The sequence below is a fragment of the Neovison vison genome, chromosome 11 (genome assembly GCF_020171115.1).
Source record: "Neovison vison isolate M4711 chromosome 11, ASM_NN_V1, whole genome shotgun sequence".
NCBI classification, from domain to species: domain Eukaryota; kingdom Metazoa; phylum Chordata; class Mammalia; order Carnivora; family Mustelidae; genus Neogale; species Neogale vison.
This window is the reverse complement of record NC_058101.1, coordinates 34,761,269-34,783,369: the sequence shown is the minus strand read 5'-3', so window position 1 is coordinate 34,783,369 and position 22,101 is coordinate 34,761,269. Positions and strand designations below refer to the sequence as shown.

At 42.4% G+C, this 22,101-nt stretch overlaps 1 protein-coding gene across 2 annotated transcripts in view; it reads right to left on the bottom strand.

The window, feature by feature from the left end:
* Positions 1-17,358, bottom strand: part of RBM47 (RNA binding motif protein 47) — a 70,604-nt gene extending 53,246 nt beyond the window's left edge. For both annotated transcript variants that reach the window (XM_044224348.1, XM_044224349.1), the window contains exon 1: positions 17,309-17,358. The gene's annotated coding sequence lies outside the window, so the exon portion shown is untranslated. The remainder of the gene's footprint in view (positions 1-17,308) is intronic.
* Between the last annotated feature and the right edge of the window lie 4,743 nt (positions 17,359-22,101).

The window sequence follows — 22,101 nt, the reverse complement described above, 5'->3', positions numbered from 1 at the left end:
CCACTTCTGAAAATCAAAACTTACACACAAAATTTAAGATCATCTCTGATGAAAAATGAGATACATCAGGAGTCGGGTTTTTTGTTTGCTTACATAGTCATCATCTGCTTGCATGACAAGATGGTAGTTCCTCGGGAAGATTACCCAGGCATTTGCCTTCAATCTCTGTCCCCTGTCCAGCACAGACTCACAGGAATTCGCTAACTCGGGTGCTCAATGATCACTCTTCACAAGAATTCCAAACTGTTGGTAAGATATTTTTGACTTATAACATGGAAAACTTTGTTTATGAAAGGATCGTCATGAAACGCAGCCCTCACAGCTCAATCTCTTGAGCTGTTTGGTGAAAAACTATGGAAACAGGAAGAAGGAAGGATACATGAACAGTTGTCTCGGAGTCGTAAAAACGTGCACGTGGCTGTCTCCCCAGCCCTCCTATCATATTTGGGTCAGGCTTCCCATGTGAAATCATCGGGGTCCCTGACACCTCAGTGCTCTGACCAACACCTCATTTCTCCAGCTCTTGTTTTACAAACAAGGAAACCAAAGAAATGTCCATGGTGTGGCTTAACACGTCATTTCAGAGATGCCAACGCTGACGTGCCCATTCCTGAGTTCCAAGTGAAGCCATGGTTAAAACTGTGTTGAGAATCATTTTGATCTGAAATATTAATAAAAATGACAATGTCAACCATGACTCCTGATAGTCACTCAAATGGGTGAATTTTTTAATTGAGAAAACACATTACTGTGGAAACCTACTCTTGTGAAGAGAAAGTAGACATGTCCCTCAAACATAAAATATATGATTTACAGTTACAGCTTATTACATTTCTTACGAATGGCTGACACCTAATGCATTTATTGGAAGTAAAACTATAAAAGGATAATAGTGATTAACTGAAAAAAATGGAATACCATCAAGGGTGTTCAGTTCTCTTTCAGAAATAAGCAAGGAAAAATTATCTCCAGCATAGACTCCTTACGCACACATACATATGTGCCAAAAGACAAGTAATTGACCTTAGGATGGTGGATTAAATAGCTAAACACAACAGCTCAGGTTGAAACTAATAATTTTTCTAAATTTCAAGGTGAATTAAAAATTGATCTCATTACTTTTCTTTCTATCAAGAACTGAATATTAAATGGAATTTAGAAATATTTATTAAGATGAACTCAAAGACAGACTACGAATGGAGTGGGTTAAAACATACATAATGAAGAATCAATTTCCTTCCTATGTAGGAGCCCTGACAAGTCAGTAAGAAAATATAATCCAAAAATATGAGCAAAGATATGAACAGGCAGCATACAGAAAAAAAAAAATTCTATGGCCAATAAACATAAAAATATGTTTAACTTTATTCAAATTGAACTTTAGACTTACATTAAATAAATGGAAATCTAAACAATGAACAGGGGTTTGGGTCCATTTTGCATCTAATAAATTAATGCCAGTTCTTCTTTAAGAACTCACTAGAGTGGAAGGGTCCTAAGATTTTAAAAGCCACCTGCTCCCCACCCCACCAAGAGGGAATTATTACCATGAACAACCTTAGGATGGTCAAGGCTCATTTCTTAGCTCTTTTATGCCATAGTGGAACTTTTACTAAGGACTGGCAGATGGAACTGAATAATACAAAAAAGAAAACAATAAATCAGTGTCTTAAGAACTGAAATGTTCCTTATGGTCTCTACCATCTGATGATGTAAGGGTTTTTACCTCTATATCATCTATTTTCTTCTTATCCAAAATCCAGTGTCTGAATTTGATATATAATAAATATACTCACACACACACACAAACACTTTTACACCTGCCTCAGTGTGTGCAGCTTACCTTGACATCTTAGCACTCTGAACATTATTTAACGTGCTAGTGGTCTCTGTTGAACTAAAAGTTTTGGAAAATAGTAGATAGCCAATAAAATTTACTGACTACCAAAGCACTTAACCTGACAACTCTCAACACTGTTTTTCTCAGCAAATCATAGAACCTTCTCTTATATTTTTAAATGTTTAAGAAGCCAAAACCTGGAGGGGCGCCTGGGTGGGTCAGTTGGTTAAGTGTCTGACTGTTGATTTCAGCTCAGGTCATGATGTCAGGGTCCCGAGATTCAGCCCCTCGTGGGGCTCTGTGCTGACCACGGAACCTGCTTGGGATTCTCTCTCTCCCTCTTCCTCTACCCCTACCCCCTACCCCCCAAATGCAGATGATCACTTGCTCTCTCTCTAAATAAACTGTTGTATTTTTTTTTAAAAACAACAAAAAAAAGCCAAACCCTGGAGAAGTATTTCTGCGGCTGATTCCATGCCACTCTAATTGTCTAATTTAGAACCCACAGCCAGCCAGTCTCCTGAGCACTCTCTGTGCCCCATCTTTCACATCCTTGTATAATTATTTGTAAGCATGGCTACACAAGGAACAAGCTATACAAGCTCCATGAATTCATACCAAATTCAGTCTTCCAAAAAAATTATCTATTTTAATCTGTCCTTGGATAAAATTCATCTTCTTGATGTATGTAGAGTTTAAAAACCCAATTATCAATTTGTAGGCTCATGAGTTATTGTTTTCACTTTTTCTCAACGCATAGACTAGAATTTTCTAATTTTTCTGGACCTACAGGGACAGGGAAAAGGGCAATCCACATCCTTTCTACTATTTAGTGATGCTCTTCATAAAAAGGCTTAATGGGAAAAGAGAGAGAAGGAAAGGGAGAGATAGGAAGAGAGGGAGATAACTGAGTAACTGAATACTATTCTACTATTCTACTAACTGAATTCTATTCTACTATTAGATCGTGGGGGGGGGAAATCCTTTTAGAACAATGGAAATAATTATTTCTCCTTAACAATCTCAGAGATGCTGTGAGGGGAAAAACATACAGTATGAATGAAAATGTTCTACATTTTCAGGAAAAGAATATATGTTATTAAAATAATGTTTGCCTATTGTTTTAATATTAAATATTAATACTTATATTCAAGTGGTTAACAAGCTAAAACTATTATCTAGTTAGTTAACATTTCTATTACAATATTACTTTTCTTGAAGGTTTTAGGATAATCTTAGCTAACACTATTCATAAAGAACTAGAGGTTGGTTATATTTTCAAATATTTTCCAGGATGCTAACTGAAAGTTTCATAGTGAGGTCTGATCCACACCTTTTTTCTTCTAGTAAAATTAATGGCCATTCTTTGGCTGAAGAATTAGACTAACAATGTATGGATTTTTTTTTAATCCCTGAGAAATGCTTGTGAGACACATAAACAGGGGGCGCCTGGGTGACTCAGCGGGTTAAGCACCTGCCTTCGGCTTAGGTCATGATTTCAGGGTCCTGGGATCGAGTTCCGCATCGGGTTTCTTGTTCAATGGGGAGTCTGCTTTTCCCTCTGCTGCCACTCTCCCTTCTTGTGCTCTTTCTCTCTCTCTCTCTCTCTGACAAATAAATAAATTTTAGACACATAAGCAGCAGGCACAGTACATGCCTTGAAGCTGAAATGAGAACACGTGACTTACTACCCCCCACCCCCCCACCCCCATGGAGCCTCAGATAACAGGACTTATTATTAAGCTCCTCTGAGGAGCTTAGAGACAGGCACTTTCATCCCCTCCTCAAGAGGAGAATTTAGGGTACCAATAAACTTGAATTAGAATTTTTTAGTGATACCATTTTAATAATTTATGGTACTCCCATCTTGAGCTCATTTCCAATTTGTTCAGGAAAATACATTTCCTGCCCTTGTCCTTATCATTATGATACACGTGGATGCTCAAATCAAGTCTGCAATCTTTCAGAGAAGGAAAAACCACTTGTTTGGAAGTAACACTCCAGAAGGAAATGTATCTCAGCAGCTGGGAGCAAATGCAGGTGAGGTTCATCATGGTGGCCTCTGTGGGTGAGGTCATGGATGATTGGCAAAGAAGTATGAACGAATGGAAACACAACTCCAGGCTCTGTAGTTGCTTTACAGGGTGGTGGCCCTGCCTAGGCCTGTCTGACCTAAAAGCAACAACAATCAAGTGAGAACAGCTAACCCTTACTGAGCATAGGCCAAGTACCAACTCTGAGCTAAGTACTCCACACGTTATAGCTCATCGATTCTGCACAACAACAGTATGCAGTAGTAACCACCTTTATGCTTATTTTGCACATGTGGAAACTGAAGTTTACAGAACTAAGTTGTCCCAAATCTCACAGAATTCACAACCAGGCAGCCAGGTTCCAGAGTCCATGCTTTGACCCCTGAACCACAGTGCCACACAGACCCCACTGGTGAGAAGTAACTGCTTCATCACTGTTCTATGTCCTCGCCTCATGGATTCAGTTCCCTTGTCCCTCTATCCCCAGAGGGAAGGTCTGAGGTACCCTGAGTCAGCTTCAACAATGGTCATTCACATTTACAAACTGTCTTGTGAGATGAAGAATGAAGACAACAGTTAAAAGGCAGTAAACAACCAAACCTCCCTAACTTTAAAAAAGAAGAGCCAACTAAATCTGAAACAGTGTAAGGGAAGAATGGAAATCAGTAAGAATAAGGATTCAAATGGAAGTAAAGGAAATGGAGAATATAAAATGAATAAAGAAAATCAATGAAGCCAAAAGTTGGTTCTTTTGAAGAGATCAACAACATTGACAAACCTTTAGTGAGAATGAGCAAGATAATAATTAAGACTCAACTTGGCAAACTCAGAAATAAAAGAGGAGACATCACTACAGACACACATTGGGTTCAGATCATGATTACTACAGTAAAGCGAATATTGCAATAAAGTGAATCAAATGAATTTTCTGGCTTCCCAGTGCATGTAAAAATTATGTTTACACTAAACTGTAGTCTATTAAGTGTGCAAAAGCAGTATGTCTAAGAAAAAAATGTATGTGCCTTAATTTAAAAATATTGCTAGAACATGTTAACCATTATCTGAGTTTTCATTGAGTCATAATCTTTTTGCTGGTAGAGGTCTGGTCTCAATGTCGATGGCTGCTACTGATCAGGGTAGCAGTTGCTGAAGGCTGGGGAGGTTGTGGCAATTTCTTAAAATAAGACAACGAAGTTTGACATATCTTCCTCTCATTTAAACACTCAGGAGTCACTGCAGTTATTTACTGACCTAAATTCAACATTGTGTCTCAGAAAATAGGGAGGCCCAAGGAGAGGGAGAGAGATGGGGAACAGCTAGTCAGTGAAGCAGACAGAACACACACAACATTTATCAACTATGTTCACCATCTTATATGAGTGTGGCTCATGGAGTCCCAAAATAATTACAACAGTAACACCAAAGATCACTGATCACAGATCGCCCTAACAAATATAAGGAGAAAGTTTGGAATATTGCAAGAATTACCAAAATGTGCCACAAAGAGACATCAAGTGAGCAAACGCTGTTGGAGAAATGGTATTGACAGAACACCTACAACCCAATAAAAAGACAAATAACCCAATCAAAAGATAGGCAAAGGATCTGAATTCAACATTGCTCCAAAGAAGGTATACAAATGGCCAAAAATCACATGAAAAATGCAAAACATAATTAGCCATCAGGGAAATGCAAATTAAAGCCCCAGCAACATACCACTTCACAGCCACTAGCATGAGTGAGTGGGGACCAGAGAAAGCATGGCTTGGGAAAAAAAAAAAAAGGATAACAAGGGTTGGCATGGATGGGGAAACACTGGAACCCTCATATACTGCTGGTGGGAATGTAACATGGTACAGTCACTTTAGAAAGCTGTCTGGGAGTTCCTCAGATTGAACCCAGAGTTACCATATGACCCAGTAACTCTACTCCTAAATATATATCCAAGAGAAATGAATACTTGTGACCACACAAAAATTTGTACATGAATAATCATAGCAGCATTATCATACCCCCAAATAGAGACAACACAAATGTCCACCAACTGATAAATAAGCAGATAGAGAAATAAAATGTCATAGAGTCACACAACAGAGTACTATTCACCACTGAAAAGGAACAAAGCATCGATACTTTCTATAACATGGATGAACCTTGAAAACATTAAATTAAGTGGAAGAAGTCACAAAGATCACATACTATCCTGATTCTATTTATAGGAAAGGTTCATAACAGGCAAATCTTGAAAGACAGAAAGTAGATTAGTGGTTGTATGAGGCAGGAGGTAGAGGGGTGGGAAAAAAGTGGAAATGAACGGTAGTGGGTACAGGGGATTTGTTAGGGAGGGGATGAAATGTTCTAAAATCGATTATAATGATGCTTACACAACTCTGTGAATACTCTATAACCAAGTGAATTGTATACTTTAAATAGGTGGATTATATGTTATGGGAATTTTATCCCAAATAAAGCTGTTATGGAAAGGAAGTGGGGAGAAGATGAGAGGAGAGGAGAGGAAAAGAAATGAGGAAGGGAGGAAGGAAAGACAGACCAAGCGTGTCAAAGTGGAAAGATGGCCAATGTTGCCACTCACCATGCCCTTTCAATGTTGCCCTCACCATATATTTCAAAAGCTCACCCCAGATTTCTCCCATACCAACCATCAGGCCCAAGAAACAAAATCCCGGCATGCAGCCGTGGTAACTGTGATGTACATGTTACGTGTTCTCCCCTAATTTCATGTCCAACTAGAACTTTACAGGTAAAATCTTACCACACAGAATAACATTACACAGGAGGTTGCGACAATGATATTTTTATAGCCTGGTAGATGGCTTAGAGCTCCAGCTCTGTGTTACTCTTACAAGGAATAGCTTTCCAAGAACATGCTTTCTCTGGTCCCTACTCACTCATCACTCCCCCTGGGCCGAAGTCCCCCACGGTATCTGTCGGTGCTTTCCTGGAGATGGAAGTCTGGGGGTCAGAGCACTGCTAGACTGAGCAATGTGTAATTAACCTCCTTTCCCAGCCCCAGGAAACGATGATTTTCCTTCCCCTTATAGCCTCGTCCTGGGTCAACCCTCTTCTTTCCAGCCAACCTTGCTTTCCAATATTGCAGGACGGCTTAGAAGGAAATGAGCTTTGGAGTCTGGAAGACAAGAGGGCAAAAACTAACCTGATCTGATCACTTTCCACTTAGTACTCTTAGATGAGCCTCGAATGTCAAACTTATAAAATGAAGATCATACAGTATCCAAATTGTTAAAAAAAAAAAAAGTACTTGTAGGGGCACCTGAGTGGCTCAGGGGGTTAAACCTCTGCCTTCGGCTCAGGTCATGATCTCAGGGTCCTGGGATCGAGCCCCGCATCAGACTCTCTGCTCAGCAGACAGCCTGCTTCCCCCCATCTCTCTGCCTGCCTCTCTGCCTACTTGTGATCTCTCTCCCCCTGACAAATAAATAAATAAAATCTTAAAAAAAAAAAAAAAGTACTTGTAGGGGCGCAAGCGTGTCTCAGTCCATTAAGCAGCCGACTCTGGATCTCAGCTAAGGTTTTGATCTCAGGGTGGTGAGTTTAAGCCCCACACAGGTGTGGAGCCTATGTGTAAAAATAATAATTCTTTTTTTTCTAGATTTCCACTATGAGCTGAGTCTGTGAATACACACCTGAGTAAGACACAGACTCTGTAGCTGGGAAATTCAGGGTCTAGTAGGAGACACAGAAATAGTGACAGTTATTACAAGGCAATGTGATAAATGGTTGTATAGTACAAATCCATGATAGTATCATGAAGGGGGAAGTGTTAATTCTCTTAAAGGTAGAACAGGAGGAAGAAGGCTTTATGGTGTGGCTGTGAGACTTCAGTAAGACAATGTGTCCACAGAACCCTTGGCACATAGCCGCTGTTCGAAGAGTATGAAGTTCTTTCCCCACTAACGGCCCTAGAAATTCAGAAGAAAAAAATAAGTTTTGTCAAGAGAGGTAAAAAACAAAACAAAAACAAACAAACAAAAAATGGACAGGACTGTTCCTTGATCTGGCCAGGGTATTATCAAGGGCTAATTCAACTAAAGAAAGCTGGGCCTCACTTTTTTATTTCTTCCTGCCCATAAACATAATACCTAGAAAGACATAACGTAATACATTTATTTATAACAAATACATGCAGATACAGATGTCCTGGGGTGCATCTTGTGTGTTTTAACCCGTAATTCTACCTTTGCCAAATTGTAACATCCAGTAAAATGTTCAAAAAAAATTCTTGATTTTTTTTCTCAATCATCAGACGCATCTTTACTGACCCCCTGCCATTATGAAGCACCAGGCAACAGAGATGTAAAATTGAATTTTTGACAAGCTTAGAAACGACCAGGCAGGTAAAACCAACCCTTAACGACTATAACACAAGGCGGAACAACACGTTGTTTTTATTCCCCCACAATAATTACTCAGGAGGTTTCCTTGCTCTTGGAACCAAGCAGGGAAATAATATTGATAATAATGGGTGGTTTCTTGTGAGACCCGTCCTCCTATTCTAATTCTGAGAACTAGACATCTGCCAATGGGCTTCCCCTGGGTGAAAAAAAGACATGCTCGATTCTCAGTAGAGACAAGTCAAGTACTCAGTGTTCTCCGAGCAAAATCTTGCTGAAATGGTAAAACCTCCACTGGTTATCAAGAGGCTTCACTGTGCAGATAAACAACCTTGAACCTCAGTACATCCATGGTAGTACAAGGAACAGGGTGTAACCCAATTTTGGAGTCTGTGGCATACGATGAGATCAGTAAGGACATCGCCAATGCCTCCTCCGTCCTGCCCAAATGCAAGAACACCATAAGCCTGAGACTGACAACAAAATGAAACCAACCCCGAAGACAACAGACAGGCAGAGAGAGAAAAACTATCCCGACGACCCATTTTGAGTGCTTTGATCCTGTCTCGTGCCAGCCACCCTTCGGAATTTGAGTGAAGTCAATCTATGTATCCACGGACTTCCCATATAGAACTGCGTTTGAGACACTTGTTTGTCGACTGGTTCCTGAAGCTACTGGGGACTAGAATTCTGTCCCTGGCAACCCAAAGAGTCCCAATTAACAAAGGTTATGGAACCAAGAAAGTGACACGGTAATCCCAGGGGACCCATCCACTCTTCCCACACCTTTTCCCAGTCTACTCTCCAGCTGCCGCAGAAAGCTGCCATTTTCCCTCCTCAATTCCTTCAGTAAGATTTTAGTCTGTGCCTCTTCACCCTGACTAAAGAGGGCTTCTCATCATTTTGGGTCTAATGGAAGAACGGTGTTAATCTCACATATCTCTGAAGAGGAGTGCTAAAACTCAAAGGGAGAAATGACAGAGGACATTCTGATAAAAACAGGCTCCTCCTAGAAGTTCCTTATTTTTAGCTTCTGAATAGCGGTCAGATTGCTTTCTCCCTCTCTCCCTCTCCGTAACAGAATCTTACAGAAGACTCTTGTGTTCATGGAGAGAGCCTTCTGGCAATGATTCTAGCCAGCACCATTGATGTGTGGCCTCTAGGCCCGTCTCTCCTAGGTCTGTCTGCCGACCTGAGCGGCGTTCACGGGGATTTGCTCAAAGAATTCAGAAACAACCGATCATTCTCACATCTCTCTTTCCTTTCATTTTATCTGCCTTCTCCTGCTTCCCTCTTAGAAAAAGGTAGAGTGTAGAGAAGAATAAAGAACAAAATCTATGGAGAGGCAACTCTGACAGGAAGCCATGGAAAACCCATTAAGAGAATTTCTGGCCAGGCTTGGACCGGATAGGCAGCTGTGTGGGCTAAGAAGACACTGGCCATAAATCTGTTGGGCACCGTGCGAAAGCAAGGCCATCAGCCGGAAGGATGGTTTCCAAACTATCACTCAGTCTAACCTATTATATACCAACCTTGGTTGGAGAACTAAAACATATTAAAAACAAAAACACCACCACGACTGCTAGACTTTCTGGAGGGTCCTGGGCCTTGGTAGTTTTTTTAAAGCTCCTGCAGCTGATTCTAGTACATAGCCAAGGTCAAAAACCACTCGTTTATACAGATCTCCAAACAAACTCTCCAACCATTGCTCAGTTGCCTGAGTGGTTTGGGCTATCACCAAAAGGGCTACCAACAAAGCCTAGAGTGTTCTCTCCTTTCTTCTCCACAAGCAGATGATTAAGCTTCACTTATGAAATCTTTACTGAGTAGAACCCTGAACTAAGCACCTTCCATACATCATCTCTAATCTTTATGGCCACCCTGGAGAATAGTACCATTCCCATCGTTAGTTAGCACAAGAAACAGAGACATGGAGAGGAAAAGGAATTTACCCAAGACTGCCCAGCAAAGTAAGAGACACAGAGAGATCTGAACCCCAGCTTGCCCTCTCTCCACATGATAGCCCCTCATCATGGACTGTCTTTACTCCTGGCTTTACTTTTTCTTTCTTTTTTTTTCTTCTTACTTTTTTTTTTTTTAAGATTTTGTTTATTTGACAGAGAGAGATCACAAGTAGGCAGAGAGGCAGGCAAAGAAAAAGGGGGAAGCAGGCTCTCTGCTGAGCAGAGAGTCCGATGCGGGACTCAATCCCAGGACCCTGAGATCAGGAACTGAGCTGAAGGCAGAAGCTTAACCCACTGAGCCACCCTGCGCCACCCCCCTTTTTTTTGCTTTTGACATAATCCAAAGTCGGTATCTTACTAACATCCAACCACATATACAAATATGCCATTTGAAAACTAGTGAGACTCAGAGAAATATTTATAAATTCAAAACAAGCTTCATTTTATATCATGAACTGTAAATGCTTATTATTATTATTTTTTAAATTTTCCAATTCTAGAAAGCAGAGACAAATGTCAAGAGCTGTTACCAGCCTCCCCTTCAGAACCCTAATGCGCATTTGCAATTTGAACTTGCTTCACTAAGCAGGCAAAGTTTGCCCAGTTTAGTAAACATACAATTGATCTGGGCCATAAAATCAGTGGTGAATCTTTTCATAACAGAGCACAAGGACACCTGTTATCAAACACTGATGCTCCCTTAAATTCCGTTTCCTGAAATACTTAAATTATTAGTAAATCTGGACATTCTCCCTTAGCTTCTAATTGCTAGAAAACATAAGGCATGTATGTACACACACACACACGTTTCCATTTCTAACACAATGTATGAATGGGACTGTGATTTGGTACTTTATTACAAACCATGAATGCTACAGTTAGCTTCAGAAAGTCCGATTAAGTGAGTTTATACTTCTCTATGGCATTACCATCGCACACCTTATGCTAACCGGAGGTACTCAAGAAATACTTGTGAACAACTATATAAATGAGCAGGGAAGACGGCAGTGCAAAACTCGGGGGGGAAAGGCTACCCCACGCAGACTCATCTCTGTTCCAGACAGCCACCCTTTCCCCGTCAGAGGATCCCACAATCTCACTGATGGATGGGACCCCCTGCACACATGACCTGACCCTGTGGCAACCTAATCTGGTTTTCCTACAGCTGCAAGAGTTAGAAAATAATAGTCCAACCCAGGACATGCTTTTCTTCAGTTCTAAAGAAAATGCCTGGGGTGCCTGGGTAACTCAGTCAGTTAAGTGTCTGACTCTTGGTTCTGGCTCAGATCATGACATCAGGGTTGTGAGATCCAGGCCTGCACTGAGCCCGTGCTGGGCTCTGCTATCAGCATGGAGTCTGCTGCAGATTCTCTCATCTCCCTTGGCCCCTCCCCCTGTTTGCTCTCTCTCTCAAATAAATAAATAAATCTTTTTAAAAAAAATTTTTTTTAAAAAAATTCCCATTTGTCAGGAGGGTATGTTGAGGTGAGTTAAGACCCGTCAACATTTTGCTTTAGGGCTCCTGTGGTTCCCTCAATTATAACGGATTATAACCCAAAGACAGTTTTTTCTGATGGGAGGAGGGATGGCGTGCAGAACTGAATATACTTTAGGGTTGAACTGATCTGAGTGTGAAGGCAGACTCTGGCATTTACTAAATGACGTGTCTTTGTTCAGGGCCCCTGAGCCCTCTTTGCCTCATTTTCCCCATTTGTAAAAGGGATGAATGATTCCAAGCTAGCAGAGCTATTGTGAGGCTGGGGATTATATACATAAAGTACTTGGTACAATGTCTGACACATCGTAAGGGCACAGTCAGATGGTACGAGCTGACCAGCTCTCACAGACCACAGTGTTGGGGAAAGAGCGCTGTTTTTAATGACTGACGCTGTTCACCAAACATCGTGTGGCTGGCAGTGTGGGCCAGTGGGAAGAGCTGGGCACAGTGGAGGCAGAAAATCTGGATGTCAGCTCTTTCACTCACCAGGTATGTGACATCAGCTTCTCTATTTCAGCTTTCTCACACACAAAATCAGTATATTTTACAATTTTTTTTTATTTTCTTTTTCTCTTAAAGATTTTATTTTTATTTATTTGACAGAGATCACAAGTAGGCAGAGAGAGAGAGAGAGCGAGGAGGAGGAAGCAGGCTCCCTGCAGAGCAGAGAGCCCGATGTGGGGCTTGATCCCAGGACCCTGGGATCATGACCTGAGCCAAAGGCAGAGGCTTTAACCCACTGAGCCACCCAGGCACCCCTTATTTTATTTTTCTTAAAGATTTATTTGTCAAAGAGAGAGAGAGAGAGAGAGCACAAGCAAGCAGAGTGGCAGGCAGAGGGAGAGGGAAATAAATGCAGGTTCCCCGTTGAGCAAGAAGCCTGATGCAGGGCTTGATCCCAAGACCCTAGGATCATGACCTGACCCAAAGGCAGACGCTTAACTGACTGAGCCACCCAGGCGTCCCTTGGAATACCTCCAAGATATTCAGTCGAATCAAGAGACTTTGACACCCACGGGATCAGCACATAGAGCCCTGTGTGAGTTAGAAAGCAAAGTACTTCTGATCCCATTTTGAAAGACATGAACTTTGTCTCTCAGGAAATTTCTCAGCAAGTCTGACTTGAAACTCTTCTACCTTTCTTAGGGTGATTGAACGTTTTTTTACGCATAAATATTTAAACCCGATCTTTAAAAAAAAAAAAAAAAAAACCCTCAAAAGTTGTCAAATACAGATTTTAGAATGCACTGCATGCGTGTGAAAAGAAAAACTCTTTATAAGCAAAAACATGTATGTATAAGTAAAGGCTCCAACAGGAGATACCCGCCCGCCCGATTGCGTAAGAGCTAAGTCTTCAATAATGAGGTGGCACGTCTGGTGTGGTCTCCGGCAGGACGGGGTTGCCCCGATGTCATCAGCAGTGAGCCTGTTCAGTTCAGACCAACTGTGAAGTCATGAAACTTCCCTCAAGCTCAGTTTCCTCATCTGTACAAAAGTGGCAGTCACCTCCCAGGGTGATGGCATAGGTTAAGTAAACAGCCCAGGGAGAGCCCTTAGTAAACAGACTCTCAGAAACTGACTTTTCTCTGTCCACCCTTTTCAGGTGATAACATTTCCACCCCACCCTTTCTTCGATCCCTTCACTGGAAAGCTCTGGCACATGCAGGGAATGATTCTCAGCCCCTACAGCCACGTTCTTAATTCCCCCCAAAACTCATTAAATGGTGGTCTGTTCTGACAATGGGAGACTATCCCAGCAATGAGAAATAAAGTGAAACAATGTGGACAAATGCCCCAAGCACCAGACTGAATGGAAGATGCCAAGTACAAAAGAATACATATGATCCCATTGTTACCAAGTTCAAGAACAGCTGAAGCTAATGTATGGTGAAAGAAGTTAAAATAATGGTGATCTTGAGCCACGGGGGTTGACTGAGGAAAAGCACAAAGGAGTCTTCTGGGACACCGAAAAGTTTCTGTACCTTGATCTGAGGGGTGGCTACCCAGGTGCATATAAGTAAAAACTTATCAAGCTGAAAGAGTTCTGCATTTTATTGCCTTTGTTATAGCTCAATCACTAATACTGAAAATAGTATTTTTTGAAGATTTTATTTTTTAAGTAATCTCTACCCCCCGACACATGGGGCTCAAACCCGTAACTCCGAGATCAAGAATTGCATGCTCCACAGACCGAGCCAGCCAAGTGGCCCTAAAATAATATATTTTCAAAGCATTTATTGGACTTAAGCTTATCACCTGGAAGTTTCTCTCTTGTGAATTCTTCTAGGCTCTTTTTACATTGTCATGGGTGATAAATGTACTTATTGATACCTCTGTAATGGTAGAATTAAAGAATACTCATATATAAAATTTTACAAGTAATTGAATTTGTTCCTTTAAGCAAGAAAAATTTATAAAATGATTTGTAGTCCTCGCTATCATTTTAAATAGACACAACTGTGCACATTCCTCTTGGTGAACCAAGGTTATCCTTAGAAACTTACCTGGGCAAGCTGGGCTGAGACTAAGTAGTAACTTCAGGACCTTTGCTTCACTGATGACAGGAGTCTTTGTTCCTTCCCTGCTATTTCTTACTGTCACCTGGCTGTCCCTGAGGATCCCGATCTTTCTCCTTTGTTTTACTTCATGCCTTTACTCATAAAGTTGGCACCTATTTTTTGAACGCCTAGTATGTACTAAGCACTGGAGATAATCATAGCGAATAAGCCATTCATGATCCATTACCTAATGGGACTTAATTTTAGCAGAGAAGTCAAGTATAAAATAAATGCGATGACTCTCTTAAAGGGGGAAGCATAGGACCTAATCTAGGAGGTCTGGAGTGACATTTTAGAACTGAGAGATGATTGGGGTGCCTGGCTGACTCAGTGGATTAAACCTCTGCCTTTGGCTCAGGTCATGATCTCATGGTCCTGGGATCGAGCCCTGCATGGGGCTCTCTGCTCAGCAGCCTGCTTCCCCCTCTCTCTCTGCCTGCCTCTCTGCCTACTTGTGATCTCTGTCTGTCAAATAAATAAATAAAATCTTAAAAAAAAAAGAACCGAAAGATGAAAAACAAGCCCAGAGTGAGACCTTAGTAAGTATTAGCTGAATGAATGAGTGTACGCTTAATGATTGTGAGCCAACAGAGAAGCCGGCGTTCTGAATTACTGTGCACTGGGAAACTGGGAATTTTATCAGAAGATGCCTAAATCAAGAGTCAACAGGCATTGAGTGAGGCCCTGATGCATTTATGCTTCGAGGACTATTTTTTGCTTAAAGACACTGAATTACCAGACAAGCGAATAATTTTTACTCATTGCTCAGCTAACCTATATATATTCAATTTCATGCCACCAAAACAAAACCAGCCCCCAATAGCCCAAATTTTTATGATGATTTCCCCAGCTCGCCTGCATAGTTCTGACCGCCAGTGCCTACGTAGGTGACTTTTCTGGTAGAGTCCCCCAAAGCGATCTGGAAACGTAGCTGTCACCCACGCACCCTTCCATGGGAGAGCCAGGCCCCAGCATGAGAAAACAGCCAAGACTCCTTGGGTTTTATCGAATGTTGCAAACTGCCACCTAATTTGTGTCTAAAGAGGTCACCTTCATGACATATTAGAAATCCAGAACTTGCATGCTAAGGGACAGAAAGACGGGATGACAACCACCTTTGTGGAGAGACCACATGACGATGCACCTTCTTCCAAAACCAACCTGATCCAGAAACACTATTATCACGTCGCATGGAATAGCAGCAAGTTTAAAATGACAAGAGTGAGAGCCAATTTATTCCGGGCTTCACCCTACGTATGCAGCCTTTGGTGATCAAAGTTTCTGAAATTTGGCAGGTTGTTGGAACTAAAAACCTGAAAAAGCTGAACGAAGGAACTACACCAAATAAGGTTTTTTCCCAATGATGTAAAGGGAAGTGAGGAATGACAAGTATCTGGAAATGGTACATTTTTAGACTTTTTCCCAGAGTCTTTTGGTTCATCTAATAAGATTTCAAACATAAAGCTTCACCCATCTAGTTCAGACTCCGTGGAATTCCTGCACGAACTCCTATTCTACTTGGATTTTTCTGGCATCACAGGTGGTCCAAAGTTTCCCAGACCCAGAAGCATCGAAGCGCAACTGTGGGACAGACAGGCAGAGAGCGAGGATTCTTCCGTCTGTTTCAGACTCTTAAAAGGGTCGTAAGAAAAAGTTAAACCACTCGCTGAAAGTTACACAAACTTTCAGCCGTCAGGGTAGTAAAACAACTCACCACTAAACCTGATTTTCTGATACGTGTACACAGATGATCAAATCTGATACCTCCAAGGTGAATGAACTCGAGGTCTTTTGACCCCCATGGCTGTTAGATTTGGTCCTACTTGCCTAAATACACAAAGCCACCGTGAAGTTTTCCCCATGAAGGAAGTTCCCTCTAATTCTGAAACAATCATTTCTTCTAGCCATTTTGCAATGGCTGGGAACTTGTCAGAAGAAAGACTGTTGGCTTCTTACTGCCAGTGTCACTGGGCAAAATGTCCAAAAATCACTCCCACCCCCATAAAGTGGGCTCTTCGTTTTAGCTCTGTCTTCTTACTTATGTCTCCCACTACATGGGCAAATGGACCAAAGATCCCATGTTTGTTATAGTGCCTATTTATACCATGATTCCTTTCCTCAGGAACTGGGCATTATAGACATCTTTCAGAGCTAACCTTTTTCTAGATTTTTCCTATTTATTGTTTGGGTTTCAGTCACTAATAACATGGTTGCAGGTATGTGTATAGAGGAAACCATTATTATAATTGATCAAATATTAAATACTCAGTTAAGGCTCTAGTTTTATCCTATGTAGGATAGTACTCATGTACTATGTACATATTCTATGTACTCATTTTCATCCTATGTACTACATTCTAGCTTCTTCTTCTTTTTTTTTTTTTTTTTGGTTAAAAAAAAAAGCTAGAATGTAAATACTTAGTATTTCCAAGAAGTGTTTAATCCTTAGTTTTTCAAAAACGATCTATGAACTGTTTACGGTTGTTCCTAGGGAACGTGTTCTAAAAACACAGATTTGAGGAAAAGAAGCAGGCTTTCCAGCTGACCATGACTCTGGTATCTTGTCAAAATTCAACAGAAAAGGTAGAGAGGAAAGAAAGCTTAAGAGTATGTTCATGAAACCAGAAACCACCATTTAGCAAAAGCTATTAATGGCATGAGTCATGGGGCACACCAAAGTGCAAGTCACAAGGTTACAGGTCGCCTCCTAGAAACACCACACCTGGTTCCGAATTCTTTGCTAAAGCAAATGCTACCATCTGATTCAGACCGTTGGAAAATCTCAAGCCCCGGAAGACCTCACCTTGCTCCCGGAGACACCCAAGTCCCTCGAGCAAAACCAAAAACAACTGACCGAAAGTGAAGGTTTACAATGATCCAGGGACTCTGAGCACCGAAAAATAGTTTGCAAAGCCATTATTTTTGCCACTGCTCTCTCCTCCCCTCCCCATTTCTGCCCCTTCAGCCGAAGGCAACCCAAATTGTTTGTAACCTAAAATTCTAAATATTTATAAACACGAAAGTACGAAACAATGTACCTACCACACACCTGGAGCTCTCTTTCCCTGGCTTCTCTCCTCCCACACTCTGGCAACGGAATGCCCTTCAAAACCATGGCTCAGTGCTTTTGGTAAATGTTTTACGAGACACTAAACAGCCTTGTGTCCCACCCTCAGAGCAAACACCATGGACAGAACACAATATAAGGGTTGCAAAGATATCGTGTGATGCACAATAATGCAAATCAACAGGCAGAATCTATTTCTACACTTCCCCTTAAGAGAGAAAAAAAAAAATTCCAAACTTAGGGGGGAGTGCAGGGTAGGCTAACAGGAAGGGCTTGCAGAAATAAACCTTGACTAGTTGCACCTGTGTGTGTGTGTGTGTGTGTGTGAGAGAGAGAGAGAGAGAGAGAAAGCGGCATTATGATAAGCCATTGTTCTAATCTCCAAGCAAGTCTTGGCTTGCTAAGCTGAAAAAGTGTCAAAGGCAAGAGCTAATAAAAGGTAGAGTTCACCCCTGCGCCTGTGGCAGACCCAGGAGCCCCTGTACATTTCCCATCAATTTCTATTCATTAGAGAAAATGCAACTTGAAAAAGTCTTCCTAAACTGTCTTGCGCAATGAACAAAGCGCACTCCCTGTTTTCTTGATTCCCCAAGTAAAAACCAACTCTGCTCCAAACCAGAGGTTTTGCATTCCATTCAAGTTAACAATTACAACTGGAGGATAACAGAAACTTGCTGGCACTGAATTATTAGCATACCCAGAATGTCAGGTGCCTCTTGGTACCACTGGGGTTAACACGATAAAGAGAGGGCGCTCTGGGATCGTCCGTCTCGTTTTACCGAAACTACACACGGAGACAGCCAGAGTCGGGAGCCCAGGGTGGTACGTGCCTATCTGCTCTGGGAGCTCTGAGTAGGACATTCTGAGAGATGAGAAAGGAGAATTATTTAGCAACCATCAAGACTACTCGCAGAAAGGAGACCAAGGCTGCCTACAGGAGAAGAAATAATTAACTCTGGCTCTGAAATCACACACAGCTAGGTTAAGCCAATAAGAAAACCCATCCTCCATCCCCACCCTCTCTGCCCCAGTTCTAGGAATACTCGAAGTTTTGCATTTCATACCTTCAGGATGTCTAGCAGGGCAGAAAGGAAACGGAACAGAAAACTGAGATCATGGCTTTTCTACGTGCCAGCTGTGTGACCTTGAGCAAATTATTCCACCTCTCTGAGCCTGTTTCTTCATCTAGATAATAAAAATTCTAGAACCAGGAAATCCAGCCCAAAGAACTGACAGCTCTCCCCATCTGAGAGTTAGACAATGGCAAAGAGCAGTTCTTGACATTTTCAAAACTTAAGGTCTTCAAATCTTAAGAGTTGTTGCAACTTACTTGGTCCCTCTACCTTGTGTAGACAGGTCCCGTTTCATTTTCAGTTTCCTCATATTTACAGACGCCCAGGTTAGCGCTACACCTAAGTGCAACTGACTTGACTTATCTTCGGTCCAACTGACTAATCCGCCTTCGGTGGGTGTCCTAAATGGCAGTTTATCTGCCTCCCAGGGGCGATCCTGAGAGGCCCCCCAGCCCTCTGCCTGAGCCGTCCTGCCCTTCTGTTCTCACACTTCCCCTCTTCATGAATCCACTTGCCCCTGGCCAGGCTTCCACAGCCTGGCTACCTGCCTCGTAAAGTCTCATCCTGCTCTCACTTTCCCTTTCCTTCTCTCTTGCTGTCTTCTCTTTCCTTCTTCTTTCCCTTCCTTCCCTCTCTGCCTCCCTCCTCCCCCAAGAGAGAACATGGGGACAAGGTGAAGGGCAATTACTCTTCTCATCCTGTTTCTTCCATTATTTTGTGGGTTGTCTCAAACACCCCATGAGGGAGGAAAGTCAGATGTTTTGGTCACCCAGATTCTATTGACAAGAGCCCTGAGATCGAGAGGTTCAGCTGGTCTTGGGCCAACTGCTAATGGCGCCCCGCAGCTTGGCTTTCCTCACAGGGTTTCCCCCAGCCTCTCCAGGGTGGGCTAACGCCTCGCCTCAGATGCCCCTCAGTGCCCCCGAAGGCCCCATCTGGTTTCGTCAGTTCTCTCTGCCCATCCTGCCCACTCCCCCCTTGGATCACTCATCTCCTTGTCTCCTTCCTTCTTCCCCCTTGGCTGGTCAACCTCTTATTCTGTTCCTAGGGCCTCCCTCACTGAACCCCATAAACCACTTCTGATTATTGCTATCCCTGCATGCCTTTCCTTCCACAAACCCAACAGGAGCAAATCTCCAAAGGATAAAACTGAGAGCCTGGGGGACAATTACTCACTTCCTGGGAGACTTTCCTTACTAGGGCTCCTTTCGGGTCACGTATCCCATGACAACCTGCACCCCGTTACGTGCGTGTATGTCAACGGCTTTCTGGACCACAAGCACACCCAGGCATGGGTCTGGGCATGGAGTCCAGGGCTTAGGGCTAAGGAACATACTAGAATTTTGGTTGGGGGGGGGGGGACAAAAAACTGAAGACATACTACTTGAACCTAAAGCCAGGCCTCCATGGAGTACATTTCAGGTCGAAGTGGAGACCTGAATTTGGAGTTTTAATATCCTTGTTTTGTACTTTTTTCCTTTTTCTTTGTATTCAAACAAGGATAAGAAAAGTAGGTTATAAAGACAAGATAGCATCCAAGCTATCAAATTGTGCCATGAGATCAGCATCATTCAGGAAATGTCTGCAGTGACCAGGCTCTGGACATACGTTATGTCGTTTACTGTCATCAGACAGGAAGGGACAGGGTCAGAGAGACGTCCCTGGGCAGGCAGCTGATAATGACCGAACTGAACATCAGAGCGGGTCTCCATCCTCACTCTTTGCCTGAGCGGTCCTCATGCCACACACACACCACAACCTGCCCTCTCCAAGGACATGACTACTGCCCCAATCAAGAGCCACCTTGCTGGTGTTTTCTGCCACTCGGTGCTCAGAACCTGCCTGACCCAATTCTTCTTCTCTATTCCTTCTCCTTGGCCTCCCCACCCATGTCCCTCCACCTTCTTTCTGATCCCAAAGACAAACTGTCCTTGGGATCTGTCCACTTTGCAATCTGTTGGACCACAAAACCTGACCATATAGGCAGCGTGGCTCGTTCCACTTCCAGGAGGCTTTTTATATCCATTTCTTCTGTGGCTACAAATTTGGATATTTGACTTCAGACACTGCAGGCTGGGTTAAAATTCCCTGTGCGATTGAAACAACGCCTGGGGTGCTATTGTATTCAAATATTATAATTCATGCAGCTCAGAGACCCAATTCCGTGTTCCCAACAAAGAACCATGCCTTCTCCACCATATAAATGCTTCTTAACATCATTTCCCCATTTCCAGACATGCACTTCTAAGTCAAGATTTTGCTCTGTTGTTTATGCCAGTGTGCAGGTACACCCCTGAATTTTTTTTTTTTTATTAACATATAATGTATTGGGCACATGGGTGTCTCAATCATTAAGCTTCTACCTTTGGCTCAGGTCATGATTCCAGGGTCCTGGGATCGAGCCCCGTGTCAGGCTTCCTGCTTCTCCCTCTCACTCCCCCTGCTTGTGTTCCCTCTCCCGCTGTGTCTCTGTGTCAAATAAATAAATAAAATCTTCAAAACAAAACAAAACACCAAAAACCATATAATGTGTTATTTGTTTCAGGGTAGACTCCTGAAATTTTTAATTGCAAAATTCCAATAGGGCAGAATAATCGAACGCTGGAAAGTGCTACTCTATTTTCCTGGGCCTGTTCCTGAGCACCTGTCCATTCTAGAAGCCCCCTTCTAGGTTAGTCTAGCATAGATTTGTCCTGCAGGATGATTCCCCATTCTGGAAGGGATTCTGAATTCCCTTGGACACTAGGGAATTCAGGGCAGGAAGCAGCAGAAGGTGAAGACTGTATTTGGAATTGTCAAGACGCCCAGAATTTTTCAACAGCCTTGGCAGTCCCCCAGAATTACTCATGCCTCTTCAGTTCTCTGGAAGGGGGCTTCAGAGAACCCTGTAAGCACAGCCTCAGAAACTGCTCATCACCCACCCCAGCCTAAACTCACACCCCAAACAAAGTGTCCCCACAGCTCCTGATGTTTCCCCCAAGTTCCCCAAAGAAGAAGAGGCTGGAACGTGTGAGAAGAACAACACATGATGAATCTGCTCTGTCCAACATGGTCTTTCACTGGGACATCATCCCCTAGACCAGCAGTTCTCAAACTGAGGTTCCTGGGCACTCTGAAGAACCCTAAGATTCTTTCGGAAGTCTGGAAGGTCATAACTATTTTCATAATAACTCTAATATTTTTGCCCTTTTCGTGGAGTTGACATTGGTAAAGAGTTGACAAGAGGTAAAGAGAGTGGTGGGTACAGCAACCTAGAATAAGACAGAGGTAACTTTTTCACCACCCGGCACTCACAAGTTTGTTTTGTTTTGCTTTGTTATGTTTTTTTAGAGCCCATTTTCCTCAGGAATATACTTGATGATGCACGAAAATGTTAATTTTATTATACTTTAACTCCTAAGTATAATCTTTATAATCTTCTGTGTGATCCAACGAGAAGGACACACGAAGCTCTCCTGCTGTGCACCAAATTATGGGGACAGTCGCAGGGAAAATCACTTTTGTGGAACACAGGAGACCTGCAGCTGTTTTTGTCACAGAACAGCATTTTTGCCTGAATGAATGGCCGACAGACAAAAACCAAAGTTTTTCAGAACTGGGATATTTGACAGACATTTTCTGGGAAATGAACGAAGGGCACCTGTTACGTCCAAGAACATAACTGACAGCATTTGTTTCCAATGATAAACCTCGAG